This window comes from Triturus cristatus, chromosome 4_1 (assembly GCF_964204655.1).
Source record: "Triturus cristatus chromosome 4_1, aTriCri1.1, whole genome shotgun sequence".
Lineage (NCBI taxonomy): Eukaryota > Metazoa > Chordata > Amphibia > Caudata > Salamandridae > Triturus > Triturus cristatus.
In genome coordinates this window covers 918452925-918478735 of record NC_140585.1, presented here as the reverse complement: position 1 = coordinate 918478735, position 25811 = coordinate 918452925, and the positions used below count along the sequence as shown (strand labels likewise).

The 25811-nt window shown below is 44.4% G+C and overlaps 1 protein-coding gene across 2 annotated transcripts in view; it reads left to right on the top strand.

Moving 5' to 3' along the window:
• Positions 1–25811, top strand: part of DENND6B (DENN domain containing 6B) — a 269659-nt gene that overhangs the window by 12876 nt on the left and 230972 nt on the right. The window lies entirely within an intron of this gene.

Sequence of the window (25811 nt, the reverse complement as noted above, 5' to 3'; positions counted from 1 at the left end):
CACTCGTTTATTTTTGGTAGATGTTGTTCTGTAGTCTGCACTGTTCCAGGGACACACTAGAACACGATGTTGTTGCTTTAATATGTGCTTGTAGAACACAACCCTTTTCCCTGATTAAGTAAAGATGTTATTCTGCGTTTGTAGTAGAATGAGCCAAGGCCAGTGTTTTTATTATTTTATAAGCGTCAATTTTAAATTCAGGGAGAGACACTTCACACAGGAGTTATCATGAATGCTGCAGAGAGCTGTGAATGAGATGCAGCTTTGCAGCCCCCAACATTCACCCTAAGAAGGAAGATAGCTGCGCAAGCAGAGATGTGTGTAAGCTTGCACACTGAGATTGAGTGCATTTATTAATGCACGAAGACCGGCTTCCTTGGGGTATTAGGGATAGATCGGAGCAACATTAGGAACAATTAACATGGTTGAATTGTTTGTGTTTTTCACCATTCTAGTAATGCTTGTAACAATGATTTCTCATTGGTCTAATAATCGCAGTTCATGTTTTACTTGCAAGGATTAGATCTTTTAAATAAACATTTGAAAATGTATTATTGTCTCTTCTTTGTAAAACCATGGGCATTCAAAAGTGACAAACGAAAGGGTTAGATCAGTTCCCGTTAATTCCTTGGGTATAGGAGTGGTCATGATTGAGGTTGCAGATGACATCTGTAACTTTGGAGGTTTAGGAGTTTGGATGCGGTACTGTGAGCTAGCCGAATCAGCATTTACTGATGAATTGAGAGAACTCAATTTCTGTATTATGAAGTTTTGTTGATCTAATGCACAGTCCTACTTAATTAGTGCCAGCTGTATAACATGACAACACCAAAGTTCTAGGTTTGGCACCTATTCAATGGTTCTCCTGAGTAATTTCTTAAGTACACCCCCCCCCCCGGCTCCTTTATTTGCTTTATACATAGACATCCATGATGATAAGGGTTTATCCTCCTCAGTTTAAATAGGAAACACCTATTTATTTCTGTAGATTGATTAAGCTTGGTCTTTTAAAAGGTTAGTCCCCTATAGTGTTTCCTTTCTCTGAATCCCTGTCATTAATTTGGCAGCACAAGCCGTGATTATTGCTATTCATTGTAGACCAGCAGTAACTAATCATTTAAATAGATATGGGCTAGCCAGTGGCGGTGGAGATGTTACCTTTGTGGTCAAGGGTCATGAAGCTTATAAATATAAAATGTTTTATTCCTGGGTTAATTTTCCTGAAGTCGATGCAAATTCACAGGCATTGCACACACACATACTGAGGTTGCTGTTCCAGCTGCATATGGACCTTATGAGTATTTAGAAATCTCATTAACTTACCAGAAACATCCTAATTGGTTCCAAGGCGCCCTCCCACTAACCCATTGGAATGTAAGACTGGGCCCTCTCAGTAACCAAGGGGCAACCAGGCCGGTCTTAGCAGGTTATATCCCTTTTTTGCATGCAAATGCATTAATGCAATGAGTGTCGCTTGCTCTATTTAACCATTTGGCTAGGCTGCATCAACGTCTGATGCAGTTCATAATGCATACGTTAAATACTACCCCAGCAAGGGTTCCTCAAGCTTGACAGGCGCAGTTAGCGGTGTCTGCAATTAGTCCAGTGACCATTAATGCCATTATGGGTAAGATCCCAGCGAAGCGTGATGCAATTGCGTTTTGGATACCACAAAAAACAAATTAGATTGTTTTTTTCCTATATGGGACCACATCATTAGCTTAGAAACTTCACTATGTGTCTTCCACTTGGTATGGTTCCTCCACTTGCGTGTAATATTTGGGGTTCTGTATTACTTGCTTCTACACTATTGCTCATGGTACTCCTTCAAGTTGCTGTTTTGTCTGAAGTGCTTCAACGGATATAACTGAGCATGGAGCGGCCCTAGCCCCAGATTTGACAATGAAACTAATTGGCAACATTGCCATTGTGTCCTCAATTATTTTAATTAATATCAGAGCGAGGCTGCTTCTTTGGAGATAAGCCATAGGCTTGCTTTAATTTCCCCAGTCGGTTTGGAACGCAAGCTGGTTAAAATCATTTCAGAAGCCTGTACTTCTATAGGTAGAGATAATTTGGGAACCAGGCCTAATGAGGCACAAATTAAATGCAAGTCAGAAGCCGAAAATACTAAGCAGACCCTTGAGTCTTCTAAAAAACGCTGGGATTAAAATAAAGAAAAGGCTAGAACTAAAACACGGACTGGAGCTCCGCAATCAGTCTTCTGAGAAATGGTATAATTTACGTCACCGTGATAAAATTAAACAGCTCTATAGGTGTCAGTATTCTGATGCACGTCCTCCCCATTCCTTGCAGCACTCTCAAGACAAGCAGTCAGAGAGAGCGGGTTGAGGCTATCGTAGACAGGAGGAATATGTGAAACCAAAGACAGACGCTCCTCTGACTTAATTATAAAAATGGAGATAAACTTCCAGAACAAAAAGCACAGTTTAAACATAAGAAAGTGGCAGGAATTTCCACTAAAACGGCACACATGCTCAGAACTCTTCTTTCAAACAAGGCATGGGCGAGAACTCTTCTTGACAGCACAGCAGAGATCACAATAGTTCACCATACTCTTTGTGAGTTTCTGTTGGCTAGACCGACTTATGAATATGTGCAAGTTGAAATTGAAGATCAGCGGCTTAGCACTCCAGATAAAATGTATGATTTGGCATCCAAATTGAGGGCAGCCTAATGCTTACTATTAAAGTAATTTTCTGGCAGAGTTTGACAACTGAATATGACTTTCTCTTGGCTGAGATTGATTGGCCGTTGGAGTTTGTTAAAAATGTTTCACAAGGGGAGAATGTATTCATTCCTTCCTTTTTAGGTCTCGGCTAGCGATGGCTGCGCTTGCGCAGTCTCGCTCGCGAGATTTAATGACTTTAAGAAGAGGGGCTTGCACCCGCCCCTCTTCTCTCCTGTTCTCCATTGGCTGGCCTCTTAAATGCTGGCCAGCCACTGGAGAAGAGGTCCAGTCACTCCGATTATGCCCCGTCCTTTTCGGATCGGGGGGCGTGTTTTTTGCGAGAAGTCTCAGGGAGGAGACAACAGCAAAACACGCCCCCAAATCCGAAAAGGACGCTCCCTTTCTCCGAGGCATTTTCTGCTGTGCCTCGGAGAAAGGCGGTGGTGTCCCGGCGTTGCTCCCTCACCTGATCTCCTTGTTTTTCTTTGTTAAAGGAGGCATCACTTTCCTGTCACAGACGCCGCACCTCTGGCCCTCTCCCCCATCAAGTTACAGGTATACTTAATACGCGCAGTGTCGGATATTGTGGGATGGCCCAAGACCTCATGAGTCATATTTTAACTCGGCACGAGATATTAAGGAAAAGCTTTGAAACCACGGAAATGTCACACTAAAGCACACATGCTTGTCTGAACTTTGCAGCTATGGGCCCCCGGCCATGGCCTTCTTAATTGACTCCGCCACATCATTGAAACATTTTATCCGTAATTCTACATTTCATGAAGTCAATTAAACAAAGGAACGTAAAATGTATCAACGCCTCTAAGCCTTTACTCGTATCTCCTCGCCCTCCTTTCATCGGAGAGCTTTCCCATTCCAAGATGGCCGCGGTCTCCGTCAGGTCGGATGCTTTATTTGAGTCCTTCTTATACGTCACCCGTTTTGTGTAATTTGGCTCCTAAGGCTCGCCGTCCCTTGGTTACACCTGCAAAGAGTCCTTAGCGACCGCCCGGGATGGTGCTTCGAGTCTCTGGGTTCACTCTATCCCAGAGGGCGGCCCGGGCAAAATCTAGGGGTGACATGGGGCTGCTCTGCCGGGTGACCACCACGGACCTGTGCGCAACCTAGGTCCTCGATGCCGGCCTCAGTAAGTGGAATCTCATGCTTCTCTGCAGTGACCTGCACATGTTCTGTATTGTTTAATCCATTTTATTTAAAAGGAAAATGTGAGTAACCCCGTCTTATTTCCGTCGGTAAACAGGTATGTAACCCCTACCAAACGTGCGGCATCATAAACAAGCTCTGGATTTTTATCGCACTGTCCTTTGCTGACTGGGCTGTTTAAGCCCAAACCTACTATGATACAAGCATTTACAATGCAACGGTCTCGGCATTGTTAAAGTTAGAGCTATTGGCATTGCTCATGACAATGCCGTTTCTTTAAATGTTTTAAAAACAAAACATAAACAAAAATAATGTCATGAGCAATGCCAATAGCTCTAACTTTACCAATGCCGAGACCATTGCATTGTAAATGCCTGTTTAAGCTCTGCGACCTGTCTGGGTAGAAAATGAAGACGGAGATGGGGTCACGGTAAGGAGACTTCCGCCTCCATGAGAAGCGGCAGTTTTATTTAATCGCCGTCACTTTGTAGTGGCATCATATTGCAAACCGATAGGCCTGTCACAGCCTCGCTCGGTAACAGATACTAGTTGGGTTACAGTGTATGCATGACGCAGTGTTAAAATGCAATTAAGTGTATTGTTAAGCAGTCAGATGTACTGCCAAGGACGGTGCCATGTCAATATAATTGATACCGAAATTGCTCCTCTGTCCATTGACTGAAGAGACAAGATGGCTTTTTGAAACGGCCTGCCCTATTGTGTTACCTGAAGACTCCAGTTGTCAGACTAGACATGAAAAGAGAGATCTATCATTTTGACGTCATTTTCTTTGAGGAAACGTGGCTCTGGGGGATTACCCCCTGTTAACAGGTTAACATGCGGGGTGATGGATGAGCTCATAGTCCACTCCCCTTTTCCTCTTGCGTACTGTACGTCAGGTTACGCTCTGGACACGTACCTTGCGTTTCGAGCTTTCACTGTCACCTTGTAGGATGTCCATTGTTGGATGTGTTGTTGTTGTCATATCGCTGTGCTGAAGGGACAGCAGAGGGGGGGAGGGTCGGCGGGCTGGCTTGTGTTTTCTGAAGCTGGAGGAGGGACACGGTGAATATCAATGTGGCGGCGTTTGTAATTGCTTAAACAAACACTTTCGTTAAAACATAATGCCCGGGTTAAGCTGTAAGGTTGCTGCCGGGGGGCTTCATTCAGCCCAGAACCTGTGAAAACGTTCGAATTTGCATGTGAAAATAAGCGCTAAAGAAATGCAAATGGCTGTAGCATGCCTTTATCGCTATTCTCAGAGGACGCGCTGGGGACCCGCTCTGTGCGGACGGTTCACTTTCACAGATGTGTCCAGAGGACTGTTCACTCTGCCACTTAATGTTTTCGTAAAGTAATTCATGCTTTTTTTCACTCTCAATAATTATTTTCTCACAAACTGTCGGGTAACAATTACGATTTCGCGTTTTGGGGGTATCCCCCAATTCATATTTTACTTTGTATAGTGGGATTCATTGATAGGTAATCTGCAAGAATTTATAGGGGCGGGAAGCATCCCTGTGTGGCCTGAGACAGGTTTCCCAGACAACTGAAAGCAATGGCTTTGTATCCAGAAAAAAAACAGTTCTTGGATTTTTAGAATTGTGTCCCAGGCCGCCCATATTTATACAAATAAAGCGGTATGAATATTAATACCGGTATTGAACATGTGCGTGTTACAACCTACCCAAGCGTGCTATAACGTACCCAAGCGAACTGTAATCGAGAACAGTGGGCGTGTGCTCTTAGAAAGTTCATATTCAGAGGAGACGACCCCTGACAATGGCGTCACTACGCCCTCACCAGAGGATAGGAGCCGCATAATGCTAAAACCGTTGTCATACAGGGAGATCGATGCAAGGCACAGCAAAGGCTGCTCATATTTCTACCTTTTGTAACAACCACCGGTCTGAGTCACAAAGAAACAATTTTGAAACGTACATTTAGACATGTGAAAATTTACCACTAGATTTGAGAGTACCATTTAAATTCTGGGGGATTTAAAAAAAAGCATTTACAATGCAATGGTCTCGGCATTGGTAAAGTTAGAGCTATTGGCATTGCTCATGACATTATTTTTGTTTATCTTTTTGTTTTTAAAACATTTAAAGAAACGGCATTGTCACGAGCAATGCCAATAGCTCTAACTCTAACAATGCCGAGACCGTTGCATTGTAAATGCTTGTTTAGTTCTTGTTCTGAAAAAGGTGAAGAGTGGCCTCTTGTGCAGACTTCAGCTTTATATCTTAACTAAGCTAGTTAGGATAAAGACTTGCCTTAATCATGTTATACCTAGAAGTTCCAGCCCCCAGGTGCAAGCACGATTTCCTATTAAGCATGAAGCTTAACGCCCAGTGAGGGAGATTCTATCACAATTAAATGTTCAAAGTGTGATTGAGTCTTCTCTCCCCTATGAATAATCAATTATTTCCAGTGCTTAAGTCTGATCATTATTATCGCATAGTCCTAAGACTAACGCTATTTAAACAGTCATACACAGACTTTTGCTGTACAGAATTCACTTAGGCTTAATAAATGTTTTTTTTTTCTTTCAAAATTTAGCACTTGCAAGCCAGAATTTGATCACTTTCTCACCACTGGGAGCACAGCGAACGTTCTGTCAGCTCCCAAAGGGCTATAAGAACAGTTCCGGGTCTGTTTGCTGGCCCAGTGATGTCAGTTTTACAAGAAATTGACTCGTAAGCATTGTCTTACGCTGATGACATTTACATCACAGATGATGATTTAAACGCATATTTGGCCAGAGTGGATTGAATTATTTTGGGATTCATGGAACATGGCTATAAATCAAAATTTTCAAAGCCTCAAATTGCCTTTCTCAGTGTCTGCTTATTGCGATATGAATTAGCGACTTAAAGCATAAGTCTAGCACCACATTTTGTAGAGAAATGTGCTTTATTACAACGACAAAATACTTAAAAAAATAAATAATAAAAAAAAAAACTACAATCGACCTTTAGGATTCCTGATTGTTAGTAAAACATTCATACCAGATTATGCACAGCGGGTGAGATCAGCGTTCTGATTTTTGTAATATAAATGTGATTAATGAGCATACTAATATTCCCCGAAATCTGCAGGCAGACATGCTGGAGTCGAAACACTTGTGTTAACTCTACTAATTTAGTGAACCACATAATTGTGGGTTCCAGTGGATACACATGTTGAATTTAATGAAGGAGAAACAGTGCTGATTGCTTATGAATTTCTTTTGTATTGCAATGTGGAAATGCATTTTGCATCTACAGAATTTTATTTTGAGTGCAGTTTAAATGGTTGTACTGAAGGAACAACCATTGGCAAAAGGGAGATGTATAGTTGTGGTGTCTTCTGTTCCAGCCCTGTAGGCTGTCACCATGGCCAGCGGTCCTAATGCGAAAGCTTTATATCCTAGATGGATCCAGTGGGCCTCTTTCTTGACAGATACTGATGATTGTATTTGACCGAATTTGAAAACACATGAATATCTCCAGTATGTACAGGACTACCCCACGTCTAGTGAAATTTTACCTCTAAATGAGTATGGTTTCATAAAATGTACTGATAGTTCAGCCCAGCTGGCTGTAGGTACAGGTAGTCCGCTGCGTGTTCTGCAGTTAAGGATACCATGAAGGATGGAGTTTTTCAGGCACAAAGAACATATGCAGAAACGTTAGGTGACTGTACTGTTCAGCTGACTGAACTGAAAGCTTTGGTTCTGGCTTTGCGGAATACTGATTCAGAATTCCCCACAATTATAGTGTTTGATTCCTATTACTGAGTCCAGGCCTTTAACAATAATTTACCCTATTGGCTCAAGAATGGATTTTGAGATTCTGAAGGAAATGCTATCAGGCATAAGCTTCTTTGGGGGAAAGTGGCAGCTCTGAAAGATGATGTGCCATGGGCTCATTTAATTCACACATTGAGCTATCAACGTGTTGGCCTACACTTTGCAGGGAATTCATTGGCTAATGAAGCTGCCAAGGCAGCGACTGTAGCTTCTTACTCGTTCACATACGAGGATAGATGATGACATTATGGCTGTGGTCACTGCCTCAGCTAGTGGCAAGCCCTTACCTAAAGGCTTTTCAACTAAGAACTATCCATTTAGTTCTCAAAGTTCCCTTTGCCCTCGTTCCTGGTGTGGGCGGTCAAGTGATACCCAGCCTGGACCACAGGTTAGAGTTATTAATTGCAGCTAATGAGGGTTTGGTGTCTGCCCATGTAGGTGTGGCGACTACTGTTTCTTTGTTACAGAAACCATGCCGGTAGCAGGGTCTTTATCAGCAGACCAGAACATGTGTACTTTGCTGTGACATTTGTCATCAAATTAAGGCTCCACCATTGCCCGCCCACTACAGACACCACGTTTACTTTCAAATAAGCCATGACATTGTGTCTGTTTAGATAATTGCTGACCTCTCCATAAAGGTGGTGCCTACAAATATATCTTAGTGACTGTTGATTCTTGTTCTCAATTTCTATGGGGTTCGTACTTCTATCATCCTGCGGTAAATTTGATAGTGTCACAGAAGAACCAAGACTTAAAGCAGTCCTTAACAGGTTGAGTATTAGGCTCAGGTTGTCGTTGGATTCATCACTTTTATGGTGTACAGAGACCTTTAAATAATCTGCCTAAATGAATGTTGGGTGGTTGGACTCCATATGAAGTTTTATTTGGGGTTCCAATGTCTGTACCAGTTCTTGAAAACTCTGGCGCAGTGGCAGAGGATGTGCGGTTTGACATGAATGAACATTTTACTGTCTTGCAGGAATTGCAGGATTTCAGAGTTGAACACTTTAATTTAAGTTCTAAACAATCTGCCACTGATTAAGTGAAGATGCAACCAGTGGTTTCTGGCTAGATTCCTGAAGTTGGAGATCTAGGCAGAGAGAAGATTGCAGCTAAAAAAAAAGAGTTTGGCATAGCAGCAAGAGGCAAAAATGATCACCTACCACAGGAGCTGACTCCTGCTGTTAACCTAACCTACCACGCGTTAGTAGCAGAAACGCATGGATCAACTTGCATAGTCTGCAATAAAAGAATAAAATGGTCAACTGACTCTGCTCACAATCCCGGAGCTTGCAAAAATAACATTTCAAAGGGAGGCTTACCTAAAAAACTAGACTCAGTTTACCAGGAGTTTTGGAGTGACAGGCCCTTGGCCCATAGTCCGGCAATACAAATATTCCAGTCTCCTGCAAACTAAAAGGCTTAAAATGCAAGGTAAATCAAGCCCCCGGGGAATACCAAAAGACTCCATGTGTTACGTCCCTTAAAGCTGTAGTAGTAAAAGCGACCTACAGGAAACATAGGTGGGAGCTAAGGAGTGAGGCCAATGGCAAATTCTGGGCTAGTCTACTACACAACATCCGAACTTGCAGACATGAGAGATTCTGGAAGACTGTATAAGCTAAATGGCCTTACAAAAGCTATAACAACCTCAAATATATCAGATGAACACTGGTCAGTTTCTGTTGAATCTCTTTAACTGCCCCTTAGTAATGAATAACATCGAAAGCGGATCAACCCATGCAACACTGTGCTCGAACACCACTAAAGGCCACTCAGAAGGGCCACTCGGGGAAATAAGTGGGGCCCAACTTAAGCCTAGCATGGGAGTACGTGATCCGAATCAATCCCCTGAAGCTGCAAGTGGAGATCACCAAAAATCAGATTGCAAAGTGCTGCCGTGAAGGAGCGCCAAGTTCCGATGGCATCCCTACAGGGATCTTTAAAGAGAATCAGGCGTTTTGGGAAGAGATCATGAAGCCAGTTTATAATGGCATCATAACAGTTAATGCTATACCAGACTCCTGGAAGGGCTCGTTTCTGAAATATCGCCTGGGGTGACTTCCCTCACTCCTGTATCAGCCACAATGGAAACGCTCTGATGGAAGGGAGCTATTCCGGTTATGTGGTCGAGGATCTGAAACAATGCTACACATCTGTCTATGCAAGTCTTCGTTGGAGGATCATAAGTTCATACTAAGAGCGGTGCTCAACAGCAGGCAACAAAATCACTGCAGACAGGCCGTCTTAGCCTCAGATGAATTGCAGGCTGGGGAAATACTTCCTGAGAGTTGAGCGAAAACTTGAAGACATCCCTTGAAATCAGCAGCCAGTACATATCTCTAAATACCCAGTCAGCTGCTTGATGTATGAATAGGAAATGGTGTCTAATAACGAAAAGGCCGTCGTAATATAACTTGCAAAAATAGGTTCTTAGCTGAGCATGGTCACTTTATTGTAATTTGCACAGCTATTGCATAAAATTGAATGGGAACATGTTGCATGTGCCTTTTGACTACTTGCTGCTATTATGATCCTTCATGCAGACCAGCTTTATATTTTCTTCACATGCTGGTAGGATTTTTAAAAGGAGTCCTGTGTTGATGTAGTTCTAAGGATTTTTATGCCTGTATTTTATAAAAAAAAAATTCTGGCCTCTATGGGGTTTTAAGATGTGCTGTTTTACTATTGAATTTTATATGGACGTTATTGGGAACCTGTTAGAAATGGGGTTTCTGGTTGGCTAGAGTATGTACCTAAGCCAGACAGAACCCACCTAGTCAGGGCAAGTCGGTTACACACCAAAGATAACTTGTGTTCACCCTCTGGTAGCTTGAAGCAGAGCAGGCAGGTTTATCATCAGAGGCAATGGTAAAGTATATGTGCAACACACTCACACAGCAACACAGTGAATACACCACAAAAGAAACTCCGCACAGGATTATGTAAAAATAGCCTTCTATATTAAACATCAAAAAACGACCTGAATCATAAGTACTGGCAAATAATCCAGAATGTTTAGGGTAAATCACATAAAACTGCAGTGAAGACTTGGGCACAGCACACCTGCGCTCCTATTGCACGTTATATGGTCATTTCTGTGAGTCCTATTGCACTGATTACATTCAGAACTGCATGTAGGGCACAGGAGCACCTGCGCACCTACTAAATTCAATATGATAATCTGGTAAGCCAGACATGACCGACCACCACCCTAGAAATGCACTGGCTTCTCTTAGGGGAAATATGGTAATTCTGTGGGAGCTCTGAACCAATCTCTCAGAATTATTTCCTTTGTGGCAGTCTCACTCGACAGATGAAATTACCGTAATGAGCAAGTAATCCCTCAGGTATGCGGAAACAATGGCAAGGAAGCTCCATGCAGGGCTGAGCGATCCCAAGGGTCCCCGCAGGTCTCCGCTCCGAAGCACCCTACCTTTGAGGATTTCCAAGCAAGTGGGGCGAGCCGCCGATGTCTGGCCCTCCCTCAGAGTGTGCAGGAGCTGCGTTGCACACTATCTGGGTGGTGTTGTGGTGACCACTCTTCGGGGAAAGCGGGGCGCAAAGTCGTCCTGACAACCACTCGTCATCAGACAGCCGTGTGGGACACCTGCGCACTTTTCACAAGGCCCTGTCGCATTCAGCAAATAAAGCATGGGCCTCCTTTTTCAATGCAAATGCTTGCGGGCAGCTCGCGATCAGCAGCGCTTCTTCCCTGAGCTCGTTCACCTGTATAGTCATGATGTGGTGGCCTCAAACTCTATCCCCTTGATGCCCTGGACCGGGTAGAAGCACCAATTCCTCGGTACCTCTCTTTGTCACACAGGAAATCAGGCAGGCGAGTCATGTGGTTTCTGGGGAGCCCAAAATGCTACACTGGAACTGAGTTAAATGTGGAGGGGTTAAGAAGCCTTGAATTGCCAGACTCAGAGTCCCATGGCAATAAGGCTGAGGCAGAGTCTTTTATGGCCCTGAGACTCTGGATGAACAGGGGACAAGCGAACAAGCCCCTGTAGAACACTTGCAGTGACACAAAAGAAGTAGCGAGCAGCAGGCCAACTTATCTAGGCAAAGTGCTACAGTGGGAGTCCCTCCAGCAGCTCAGCAGACAGCAGGCCAACACAGCAAAGCAAATACCAATAATGGCAATGTGCAGATTGTAGAGCCAGCCGCATTTGGTTACAAGTCCTGCACAGTGTCTCAAACAATGGGGTCAGATCCCCAGTACTTATGCTCTAAAATGTTTTTGATGATGGGGTGACAACCATCCCTTTCAATCCAAACCTGGCTCCAGACGATCAGTAGGGGGTAGATCAGTCCTTGTGGGAGGACCGGACATCACCTATACACATGTTAAGTTTCCCACCCCAAGAAGACTATCAGTATGCAGATGTATCCCTCGTCACACCCAGCCATTTCTGTTTTGAGGCTGTCCAGAGAGGGTGCACAAAGTGTAGCTGTCACCCAGCCTAGACGTGTATTGGAGACAGGCTGCAAAGCACAAAGAGTCATAAGGACAGAGAAATACCCTCTGTGTAAAAAGTGGCATTTCTAAAATAGTAATGTAAAATCCAACTACACCAGAAAGTAGGCTTTATCACCACTATTCTAAACATGGCAACGCCACTCCTTTCTGATTAGGAATTACCGCTTAAAAGTATATAAGGGAATTCCCAATGCAAGCCTATAAGAGGAGTAGGCCTCACAGCAGTTAATAATTAAATACACATTTTTTCACTACCAGGACATGCTACACTTAATGGCACATGTCCTACCTTTTACTTACACAGTACCCTAGCCATAGGGCTAACTAGGGCCTACCATAGAGATCACCTATGTGTAATAAAAGGGGTGCTTAAGGCATGACAAGTGCCAAGTTGAAGTGGCAGGAAACTGCGCACACAGGCCCTGCGATGGCAGCCCTGAGACCGGTTTGAATGGCTACCTCTGTGAGTGGCACAAGCAGTGCTGTAGGCCCACAAGTAGCATTTAATTTACAGGCCCTGGGTATATGGGATACCACTTTACAAGGGACATATAAGTAACTCAGATACAAATAAGGCTTTATTCGATTGATTAATAAACAATCATAAAAGCAGACAATTAAAAATACACAAAACAAATCGTACGTTAAAATTCATTACAAATATTACATAGATTCCAATTCAAAATAAAACAATATTAAACTTACAAAAGCCCTCATTTCATTAAAGAAGAAACAATTAGATAACATATTTCCTTAGGCTCAAGACTTTTTTCAAGAAAATTGTTATCCTTAAAACACTGTTCCCGTTGTCTAAGAATTGTAATGCCAAAAAGGCAATGTCAGAAGCAGACTCCTTGCAGCGAGAGGCTGTGGAGTCGTCTGCGGTTCCCCTGGAGCTACCTGAGGATGGCGTGGTCAGCTGAGTGCGGCGCTGTGCGCGCCATGTGTGAGGAGCTCCGTGGCAGCCACTGTTTTGTTCCCTCCTCGGGAACCAGAGGCAGATTGAGGCGTTGCACCGGGTGGGCTCCGGCGCACGCCTGATACCTGGCAGTACTGGGAGTCAACAATTTGTTATTTCTCCGGCCCTGGACTGTAGGATTGAGGCTGGAGGTTTCTTTTCCCCCAGCCCCCATCCCCCTCTCGCTGGTCCACACGCTGAGGCTGACATCGGACATTGCTGAAGGTGGCATTCGACGAGGGTTAGTTTTCTCTGTGTTTCTGGCCTGGAGTGACACCTCTCCCTCCTTGGACTATTACTAACTCGGTGGTGTCCTCTAGAGTCACTGACTTGCGGTGGAGGAGCATTTATCAATTCACGATGTGTTCTAACGCCAGTTGGGTCCTATGTGGTGACGGGTTGGCTATGGGCCTGAGTTGTGTGGGGTCCTGGATCCCCCCCCCCTCCTTTTCACAGGGCGCCTTGGAACTTATTTCCGGCTTACAATCCACATTGAGACTTCGTCACTATGGCTACCAATAAGGGAACTAGGCACTCTGGCCTGGCCAAACTATCTAAGTATGCACTTACTAATGCTGAAGTAGCTGAAGCCAAGCAAGTGGAGTCAGAGGTGAAGCAACCAACGCCAGCCGAGGGTCCATCCCTCGTTGATGTTATGGAGGCTATTCAAGGGGTTCGTACAGTGTTGGAGGCCAAGATTGACACAGCCATGACGGATATTACCTTTATCCGGGCAGACCTACGTAAAATTGGGAACAGTCAAGGACACGGAGGATTCAGTCAAAACCTTGCAGACTTCAACCAAGTCCCTTGAAGTCACGGTCAAGCGCCTGCCAGCCAAGGCGTCCGACTTTGAGGCAAAGCTAGAGGAGTACAAAGGGCGCGCTTGGAGAAATAACGTTCACATTTTGGGGGTTCCGGAAAAGTCAGAGGGGCAGGCCTCAGATCTGTTTGTGGAGGAGTTAGTAGAGAAGCACTTACAACCTCTGTCCCGCTCTAAGTATTTTTCGGTGGAACAGGCGCATCGGGTGCCAGAGGGGCCCCCCCCCAAGACCTGGCGCCCCTCCCAGACCCTTGTTGGTGCGGATCTTTAATTTCCGAGACCGTGACGCAATCCTTCTGACTGCTAGGTCTGCCCCACCATCGAAATTAGAAAACACCACTATTACTTTTTTTCCGCACTTTACCTTCAAGGTGCAGCAAAAGCGGAGATCCTTCCTGGAAGTCAAGCGTGCTCTCCGTGAAGAGGGCCTCAAGTATGCCATGCTTTTTCCGGCAAAGCTACGAGTCCAGGCAGAGGGAAAACCTTGGTGTTTTCAAACTCCTGAAGAGGCGTGGGACTGGCTTGAGAACTGGCGTGCCTCCAATCTCCGTCAACGATCCTCCCCACATCCAGTGCATACCTCTGATAGTCAACAGGAACGCTCTGGAGACAGCGGGTGTGGCTGATCTCTGCTATGAGTTACTTGGAACATACACTTGAGCTGTTTGATGAAATGGTGTTGGTCCCTGGCCACTCTCCGGACAAGATGAGTATTGATGTGCGGGTTTGGGAGGGGGGCTGCTATTGTTTCTTTGTTTATAGTTGTTCTGAGGCCTTACCTCATATTGGGACTGCCGTGGATTTGTCATTTAGTTTGGCTGTCTGATTTATAGATGATCGGGGATGGGAATACTTTTATCTGTGCACAGGGTGGGGCTTCCATTTTCTGTCATTATTTGATACGGCTGGTTCATTATATTTACTAGGGGGTCAACATAGTAGGTATCTGGGTGGTTTGGCGGGGTGACACTCCCTCCTTAGATTAGTCTTATGGAGTTTACAGGCACTCTGCAAATTGGGGGGTGGGCAGTTTTGAGTCCACGTTGCAGGGAGGCAGGGTGGGGAGGGGTTTCCGGGTTGTTGTGAGTTTTTGTATTTATTTTGTGTGGGCTTTTAGTAGGTTCTCTTCTTTTTGGTGCAACTTATAGGACAACCTTCTTTATAGTGTCTTTTGGGTCTTCTGTATATTGTATTTGCTTTTTCCAACGCCCAACGGTGTTTTCTAATTCTCATGGTGTACATTGTATAGTAACAGTGAACATGTTTGGATCCCCAGGTTTACTGGTGAAGAAGGGTCTCAACAATTCTGGGATATGAGGCCTCAGTTGTTTTCAACGTTCACGCGTGATGGCTTTTCATTATTGTGTCTCCTGTGCCAGAATAGAATGATGGGGCATGCTCTTTCGTTCGCTGGGGTTGGGGGGGCGTCACGTTTACGAATTTTAATTAGTAAAAACTGTAACTCTACTCCATCCAGGGTTCGCCTCCAAATACTCTCATGGAAGGTGAATGGGCTGGGTGACCGCATCAAGAGGGGTACAGTGCTGCAATATTCAAAACAGTCCCCGGATTTGATTTTGCTTCAGGAGACGCATGTCCACGGCACAACCTACTGTGCACTTAATAGGTGGGGCTATAAATTGATTGCACATTCGGGATATACCCGTGGGTCCCGTGGGTCCCGTGGGGTGGGTATTTTGGTACGCACCTCCCTTCCACTCCAGGTGTCCAAAATCACTTCTGACCCTCTGGGCAGATTTGTCTTTGTCTCTGGGCAGTGGGAGGGTAGGCTTTTAAATGTCACTTCTGTTTATGTCCCCCCCCCCCCCACCCCCAAACTTCATTCTTCCACGTTGACCGATGTTGGCTCACACCTGCTTAATTTACCGGAAGGTGATATGTTGGTTGGAGGCGACTGTAATGCGGCTCTTAGTGGGGACCTTGATTGTTTGCCGCCTAAGCGGGGGGAGTCACCCGGCAAGCACTTGATGGCATTTTTAGACGCCTTGGGTTTGATTGATGTATGGCGTGTATTTAATCCAAAGTCCAGACAGTACACTTCTCACTCCGGGGTGCACGGGAGTATGTCTCGCATTGATTACTTGTTCTGCAAGGGAACCCAGCTACCGCACTTTGGAGAGATTATTTTTCTTCCAAGGGGTATTTCCGATCATTCTCCTGTTGTTGCCCACTAAGGAGGTGCTCTCCCCCCAGCGGCTGTGAAATGACGCTCCCTCATTGGTATCTTCGCGTCCCAGCAGTACACACCAAATTGTTAGACGCCACTCAAAATTACTTTATTGACAATTATGGTTCGGTCGCCTCTGACATAATACTGTGGGAGGCATATAAGACTGTGATCAGGGGGGTGTGGGGTGGCAGCCGCAGCGGGTCATAGGAAGGAGAAATTTAAATAACTACAGGATATAGCGAGGGAGGTGACATCTTTGGAAGTCAACATGGTCGCCTCTGCGTCCTCTGAGGGCTCCCATAAATTGGCTATAAAGCAAAAAGAATACCGAGACATAGCGGAAGACGCTGCTAGGACCCCCAGTACCATGCCACTCAGCACCATATTTACGATGTTGGCGATAAAGCTAGTAAGCTATTGGCGTGGCTATATAGGAGGGAGTTGGCCAATCGGTAGGTGGCGGAGATTTCAGACTTGCAGGGTGCGCATCACCATGACAGGCTTGGAATTGCAGAAGCCTTCGCCAGTTACTTCAAGGGTGTTTATGCCCCCTCGTCCACATGCATTCAGGCCGAGGCAGCAGAATTGCTTTCCACGTTACCTTTGCCACAACTGAATTCAACAGTGGTGTCAGATCTTGACGCTGACCTGACCTCTGAGGAGGTTTCCAAAGCCATTGGGGAGCTGCAGTCTGGGAAGGCCATGGGTCCGACTGGCCTCCCAATTGAACTTTACAAAATTACCGCCTCTGTGATCGCGCCCTTTCTGCTGCGTATGTACGACGAGGGAGTATCCCTCTGTACTTTGCCGGCCACACAGAGATTGGCCAATATTGCTGTCATCCATAAAACAGGCAAACCACCAGACTGTTGCTCCTCGTATAGACTAATCTCTCTTTTAGACCCCGAGGTCAAGATATTGGCCAAGCTCTTGGCCCTTCGCCTCTTTCCATGTCTTCATAAACTGATCCACCTGGATCAATCTGGCTTCATGCCCGCCAGAAACATCACACTTAATCTACGTTGTTTGTTCGGGGTCCTGGGCCGGGCCTCCACTATTCAGGAGGATTCAGTGATCGTGTACTTGGATGCTAAGATGGCCTTCGACATGATAGAATGGCCCTTCTTGTTCGCGGTGCTGGAGAGATATGGGTTTGGTGCCCGATTTATATCCTGGGTGCGCTTGCTTTACGCCCGCCCTTTGGCCTGAGTGACGGTAAACGGAGGCCGATCAGCAGTTTTTGAGCTGGGTAGGAGCACGCGTCAGGGCTGCCCTCGTCGCCTCTTCGTTTCGCCCTCGCATTAAAACCCCTGGCCATATGGATTAGAGGTGACCCCATGATTCGCGGTCTGAATTGTTCACCAGATTGGTCAGACAGAATTTCCCTCTATGCAGATGATATTTTACTTTATCTGGCCCGACCCCCGGTTCTCAATCCATGAAGTACTGCATGTTTTCGCCCTTCTCCATTAATATTCTGGTTATACGATCAACTGGGATAAATCTCTGGTTTATGTCTTGAGCGGTGAGCCACCGGTCCTCCCAGCGGGCTGTCTGGCCCGGGTCGTTTCTGAAGGTTTTCGGTATTTAGGTCTATACATCACCAAAGATGAAGGTGTATTCTACCGTCAAAATTTGCTCCCTCCGCTCCAGAGGTTCTGTGCCGATGTGCAGCACTGGAAATCTTTACCCCTTACGCTCTTGGGTAGAGCTGCTCTCTATAAAATAATGTCTCTTCCCCGCTTTCTTTACACATTGCAGAATACGCCTTTTTTGGTGTCTTCCCAATACTTTCTCTCTATCGAGTCTGAGGTACACTCCTTATTATGGAATAATGGCACTCCCAGAATCGCCCTCGCCAAGCTCACCAACAGCTGGTATGATGGAGGCATAGCCTTGCCAGCCATTAAACTAATGGGCCTCGCAGCTGGTGGTACTCAACCACTGGATGCATCGGCCCATCGCGGATCCGGCATACACAATGGACAGATATAATATGTCCTCGGGTAACTTTCTCAGAGCTCTGTATGGAGGCAAAAAATATGCGCCTAAGTTCACCCCGACCTCTACGACGATTTCTATATGGTGCTTGGCCACTATGGCGTTGGGATGGAAAGGTAGGAACACTAAGGCCACCCCGCTGTTTGAGTCCTCTCAGCTGGGTATGCTTTCGCGGTTCCCAGGGTTTGACAAATGGGACTTAATTTGCCTCTCGACAGTGGGTGACCTTTGGACTGAGGGGAGGGGGAGTAGTTCCGTTCAGCCATTTACTACAACAATACCATCTTCAGGCGGGGGAATCCTTTCGGTACCTTCTGGTACGTAGTGTATAGCAAAAGGTGTTACCTAGAGGCTTCGCCCTGCCGGTTTCCTCACCATTAGAAGATAGATTACTGGATGATTACCTCCCAGAATGAGCGATTTCCCTGACATATCGCAAGATCCTTAATAATATGCCTGACTCCATGGGTAAAATACGGGCAAAATGGAACAATGAGGTGGGAGAGCTAGATGACGAAGAGTGGAGAGAGAGACTCTGGCATCTTCCCGGGAGGTGGCAATTCGATCATGTTTTAAGCTGATACAACTCAAACTGCTTCATAGGGCATACTACACCAGTTCGGCACTCGTTAAGATGGGTCTCTTGTCCTCTCCAAATTGCCCCTGGGGCTGCGGACAGATAGGTACTTTCCTACACCAATGGTGGGACTGCCACGACCATCAGAGTACTGGGGTAGAGTGGTTTCCGCCATGTCCCAAATATGCCATAAACCAATCGCTGTATCCCCACGTCTCTGTCTCTTGAATGTTTGGGAGGCCACTGACCTAACCAGGTTTGAACGTATTTGGGTCACACTGGAATGTATGATCGCCAAACGCAATATTGCTAGAACCTGGAAGGGGGGGGGAGGGGTTTACACTCCGACACGGGGATTGGGCGGCGGACTTTGATTGGTGCATGCAGGTGGAGAGGATGGTGTATGAGGGCAGAGGTTGCCCGGGTAAATAGACCAAAGTATGGGGTCACTGGAACAAAAGTAGAGGTTTTATCTGTACCCCATTTGATGAGACGATTGATGCTGTTGACAGCGTTACACCATAGGCTGTGGAAGGGGCTGATGATATCGCTGTAAATTTTTTCTCTTTGACCCAATGTATTCTTTTGTCTCATTCTCATTTCCGGTTGTCCTCAGAAATTTTATTTTGTTTTGTAACTGCACCAGTATTGTTTTTCTTTGATTTATGTTTCTTTTCAATAAACAGAGTAAAAAAAAATAAATTAAAAAGTCACCTACACCGTGCTTAATATTGAACGTTTAGAAAAAGTTTAATTTTCGGTTGCTGAAACACCATCTGCGGTTTGGCTCATTTGTGGTTTCATTTGTCTTCCGATTTCCACGTTTCATTTCACATCATGTCTGAGGCATTTTTCAAGTAGTCAGATATGAGGAAATGGGGTACATATTGTTTTACACAAAGCTTGATTCCTCCCATTTCAGTACAAATGCATACGTGAGAATAAGGAGCCTTTTGTTAGTCTACATGACTGTGGGGCCTATTTAGGTAACTCTTTGGTCTGAAGAAAGATTTCACTTCATGTAGTTTGTAATGCCTCTTTGGCTAACTTAGCATGTTATTTGAAAGGTGTTCCCTTACAATTGATCAAGACTGAATTTTTGTTACCTTCTAATGTGAGATATTTAGTTTTTAATGGTTAAGGTTGTTGCGGGATGAAACCAAGTGTCCCTTTTGGGTTGTAACTTGCTGTGGGCCTATTTTATTTCCTCCCACACATACTACTAGGGAAGCTACTTTGTAGCCCAAGATCCCCCTTGATGCCTTATTGTTTCAAACTGATGTGGCTCTTACATCTGCCCAAGAAACCTTTGATCTCCAAGTAGCACTCGCCTCGTACAATCCCTTTTTCAAACTCAATTGCCACAGCATTTTGGTGAGCTTGTACACTGTATTATTAATGCTTCTAAATCCGCTGGAGGGGCACACTTTTTTAAACTGATTTTGTCTGGACTTGTTTCCACGGTCCAGACTGTACTTGGTGTTCTGTTTGCTTTAGGTCCGGCCTAGAGTCAGCGCGCATGCGCTGCTCTGCGCAACTTGTTGTAGTGGAGTAGGGAATAGAAGCCACGCCCACTCTCTGCCCATATTTGCCATAGGCTTGTCATTCTCCTTCCAAAATGCTGGCTTTTGATTCGTAAGTAGGCTTGTTAGTCCCTCCTTAGTACCGCCTCGTCTTCTTTTGTCACCTCCCATGGCGACTGGCCATTTAACTTCAGTTGTTAAACGGTACCTGTTATATTGTCTTAAAGCACTATTTTCTTTATCAAGTTTCTCTTAAAGCAGACACGCAGTGCTTTGGTACCTTCTTTACATCCCTGCCCTCCTTTCCGTTGTCTGGGCCTTCTTTACCTTCCTCTGTGCCTTCTTTAGCCCCCTCCCTCCCGTTGTCGTGCCTTCTTTAACACCCCCTCGCCCTCCCTCCCCATTGTCCGTGCCTTTAATCCTCCGCCCTCCCTCCCGTTGTCTATACCTTCTCCCCGCCCTCCCTCCTGTTGTCCGTGATGCCTACCATTTGCAATGCAATAGGTCTCGCATTTACGCGAGTTTGAACTATTGGCATTGTAAATGACCATGCCTTTTATTTATGTTTTGGTTTTTAAAACCTACATAAAACGCCTTGTCATTTACAAAGCCAATAGCTTATACTCGCGTAAATGTGAGACCTATTGCATTACAAATGCTTGTATCATTCATTTTCTGCATCACTCTTTTTTCCGTTTGTGGCATATGCTTATAATAAGATTTTTATTTTTTTAAATAATGATGGCATCAGCTTGCCAAGCCCAGACCTGTTGGTTTTGCCAGTGCTTGTACTTGACGCTGGCAACCGGATGAGACACAAAGTCTGGCCCCAAAGGGTAATTTTACAGTTTATAGGTGAGTTAGTGTATTGTGATCAGTCGGACGTGACCTCTCCCTTCCTTGTTAGCTGTATCTGCTAGCGGGAAACCTTGGAGCCCGATGATGAGTTTTGAGTATCCCAATTCAAAGCCATGAGAGGTTCATCAAGAACTCTTCCCAGGCTGCCTTGTTTACACTGCAGGAAGCAGGGCTGTGGCATAAGTGTCCTCCCGTACTTGTTGTTGCATCTTAGACATGTCATTGACGTTTGCAGTAACTATGTAGGCAAGTAGGTATAAACGCAGGCACGGGTGACAACGCCTGTTGGTACAGTTTATGCCACAGCTGGGCTTCTAGCTTCTCCAAAAAAGTGCTATAATGTCGTGTGGGCGCAGAGCCGTGGCAGTGCTTAGGAAGCAGCAGCTCGAGTCTGCTACTATACTTAGAAAGAGTGTTACTATTTTTAAACAAGCATTTGCAATGTGATAGGTCTCGAATTTGTGATACTTTAAGTTATTAGCATTGTAAATGACCATGCTTTTTATTTGTATTTTAAAAACCAAAACCTAGATCAAATGCATTGTCATTTACAATGCCAAAAGCTCAATCTCGTGTAAATGAGAGACCTATTGCGTTGCAAATGCTTGTTACGTTTCTTATTGCCAAGCGGTTTTGGAGCCATTTCTATTGTATTGTTGCTCCTTGTTGCTGCATTGGTTCTATTTTTGTTGCTAAGCAATGGATGTCCTACAACGAGGCCAAATGAAATGGAACTACCACACATCCTTCTGTGTCATTAATGCATGATACAGTATTTTGGAGAGTCAATATTACTGGAACTGAACGAACACTGTTCTCTGTCCTTCTGGCCCGTATGGTTTCGGAGAGTGCAGCCTGTGCTTTGCTGTCTGTGGTGCTCATTCAAGTGTGAGCTTACTTATAACGTGTTACCCAATTGTTGTAGTCTCCAGACATAACTCTGCTTGTCGTCCTTTGCGGTCACATCAACTGTGTTGTCAAATGATGCTGCTTCCTTTGCGGCAAGATGCCTACTATGAGTCGCCTTCACCAATGCCAGCTGCTTCTTTGACTTCAGGATTTGTGGCATCTGAGCACTCTTCTGATGCTGCGCTCTTGACTCGATCGCCTGCGTTATCGATACATCGGCCTCTTTCAATGTTATATCTGCGGACGCGGGTTCCCTCTTGGGGCCTGCCACCACTCTGGACATAGATGTTGTGCACACATAGTAGATGCCATCTTTGACTTTGAATGCTTCTTAGGTTCATGAATTGGCACTTTTGGAATTTTTCTTTCTTTTTTCATACTATACATGTTTTTTAATTGCCACTTTTTGTGAGCTTTAAGTTTCTTTATGCTGTTAAAGTGTTAAAATTAAACTCACAGCATTTTACAAAGTTTTGTTTCTTCTATTATTGCTTCGTATAGTCTTATCTACCGACCACAGGGCTGATAGCTTTCCTTTTTTAACTTAACATCTTTTTAAGATGGTGGTTTGAACATATTTGTCATTACACACACGAAAATGTCATTTATTTTAGGTAGACACTGTTGTTTTGTAGCCTGCACTGTTAGTTCTAGGCACACACATCCTAGAACGTGATATCTTTTTCTTTTAATGTGCTCAAAGGAACCACTCTGTTCCCAAGACTAAGTAAAGATGTTATTCGATGTTTCTAGTAGAATGAAATAAGTCCAGTGTTTTATTATTTAAATGGCGCATGTTTTGAATTCGGGGTAAGGCACTTCACACTAAAGTTATTATGAGTGCTGCAGAGAGCTGTGAATGAAATGTAACTCTACAGGTCCCGGTATTCATCCTAAGACGAAACATAGCTGTGCAAGGAAGAATGTGTGCAGGCTTGCACACTTAGCCGGAGTGCATTTGTTTGTTAATACGCTGAGACCGGCTTCCTGAGACCAATTTATGGGGTTGGATCATTCCAAGTGAGTCTGGCAGAAGGGTACTGTCTTGCTTCATACTCCCAGATAATCTTAGATACCACTGTCCCACACCGTGGCTCGAACACGACAAAGCAATAAACATTACACCACACCCCCTGGAAAGAGATTTCACTTAATAAAATGACGCACTTCAAAGGCTCTCTTTTCAGAATAAGGCTTGTGGTTTCTAGCAGAAACTCTTTCCCAGATGTCAAATGAACAACATTCAAATGTCTGTGTGTGTTTGTGTTTGTGTGTATATGTTATACTTGACATCCTGCAATAAATCAGAAAGGTATATACAGTAAATACATCAGATGATTAACTTGGATGTGCACACAGACTTTCATTCATCACAAAGTCAATACTCAAAGAAAACACCTCAGATGATTATAGCAATTGGAAACTGAAGGTGCACACTGACAGTCACTCATCACAATGACTGTTCTGCATCACAATGACTGTTCTAGCCACTGGAAACTAAATATGCACGCAACAGCCATGCATCACAATGGCAACAATCAAAAATCAAACGCTTCACCTGGTGGAATCTTCATCCTTGCCCACTTCAGACTGGGGGATTCACAGCTGGGGTCAAGAGACTCGGCAATCCGGGTTCTGCTGTACCGAAGTAGATGCGTCCCTCCCCATTCGGACTCCAAAACAATCCCGGTCTCTGAGTCAACACACTAGAAGGTTCCGAGAGGCCTTCCCTCTGCGCCAAGGAAACTTGCTGGAATTGGCCACATTCCATGCAAGCATTCCAGGGCAATGGAGTTCTCACGATCCTTCTGCATTTTCATGTGTCCCAGCCGTTATCTTAACGAAGCTTGCGAAAGTCTCCGTCAGTCCAGTCAGCAAATTCCTCTCCAAAAACAAAGCAACCTCTAATGTGAATAACCTAAACAACTAGAGTAATCTGGGGGCCTGCCTGTGCGTGCAAAAAGCTCAAGCAAGACAGAGTCCGAATTCAAGATGACATGAGGGCATGTCAAAGCCAATAGTAAGAATGTTATAATACTTCCCAATGTACAGCACAATGCACTTTTGTGCACCACCGCCTATAGCATTCCATACTTCATCTCTCAGTGTACAACACAATGCACATTTGTGCACCACTGCTCATACCACTGCACTTCGAGACCAAAAAGTACATTGTCTCTCTGTGTCTCTCTGTGTCTCTTTGTGTCTCTCTGTGTCTCTCTCTGTCTCTCTCTCTTTTCTCCCTCCCCTCCCCGATTAAATCTTCAGGGGAAAAGGCATTTGCAGGACATACATTCAGGCTAGGGTAAAGTAAAACGCCAAAAGTCACTGAAAATGGTGGTAGTCAAAGGTCCTCACAAGATTTCAAAACATAGGAGTGTTTTTCATTATTCTAATAATACGTAGAACAATGATATATCTAATCTATCTAATAATCGCAGTTCATGTTTTACTTACAAGGATTAGAAATTTGAAACTATATTTATCTCTTCTCTTTGTGAAACCTTGGGCATGTGGAAGTGAGAAAACGAAAGGGTGAGCCCTGTTTGCACAAATTCTTTGGGAATAAAAGTGATCATGTTCAAGGTTGCTGCAAGTGTCTATAACTATGGAAGCTTAGGAGTTTGGATGCAGTACTGTGAGCTAGCCGAACCAACATTTACTGATGATATAAAAAGACTCAGTCTCTGTATTAAGAAGTTTTGTTGATCTAATACACAGTCCTACTAAATCCGTAGGAACTGTATAACCTATTTTACAGAAGTATCCAGAAATAGATCTGGACGAATGATGGACACCCTTGGTGTTTGAGTTCCAGAACTGTGCGTGCGCATTCAGTGCAGCAGTCACCCCTTCAAGTGACCAGCTAGAGCAGCTTGCACCTCCTAGGTCAGCATCTGTCTGTGTTACAGGCAGGCCCACTGGAATTATTCGACAGGACAGGGCCAAATTATGCAGCAGAGTTGACTAAATTATGCAGCAAGAAAAGGCACATTATGTGGCATAATGCAGGACATAATATCGTAGTGTTACCTAAATTATTTTGTCTCATTTACCCAGGTTAACACTATCTGGGCAAAGGTTTCACCTCATTAGACACCTAAATGTAGTAATAAGCAACAGAAAGACGACCAGTCAAACTTTTCATCCGTTTAAGCTAGAAACAATATTTTTTGTTAATCAGCACAATATGCACCAGACAATGGATTATGTGACAAATTGGTCAAAACCATAACAATGTGTAAAACGCCATGGCTGCAAAATCGTATATTTCCAGTGGTCCTGGTTATAGATAACTGACATTATGACCCTGGCAGAAGTCTTAAGGCTAGACGAAGGAAGGCGTTATCCCTCCCTGCCTTTGGTAAAAATAAATCACTTGTACCTTTCCTTGGGGATATGCAAAGGAACAGTTACCATTGTTAGTATGGCCACTCTACTGGAGGCCAAACTCTTTATTTTTCTGTATGACTGATGCTTCCTCAGGGTACTTTTGTTGGGATGAGTCGTTTTGGGTTGTGTAGGAATGGTAGCTTGAGAGACAACTTCAACACTGATCTTCTTAGAAGAAATAAAAGAATAACAATAACTCAGTGAAGTTTATGTATAATATTGTCAGTATTATTGTTACTTTATTTTTGTATTACTCTGTAGGGGAATTTATAGGTTTTTTTATTAAAAGGGGAGAGGACAGCCTCCATTATGTAAATAAAAGAATTTCATGGTACATTAAGAACTCAACCCTTGATTAAAAATATATGCATCGACAATAATGCAATCAATATTTTAAGAAGGTAAATACAGTTCAGTAATAAAATATTTATTATGGATCT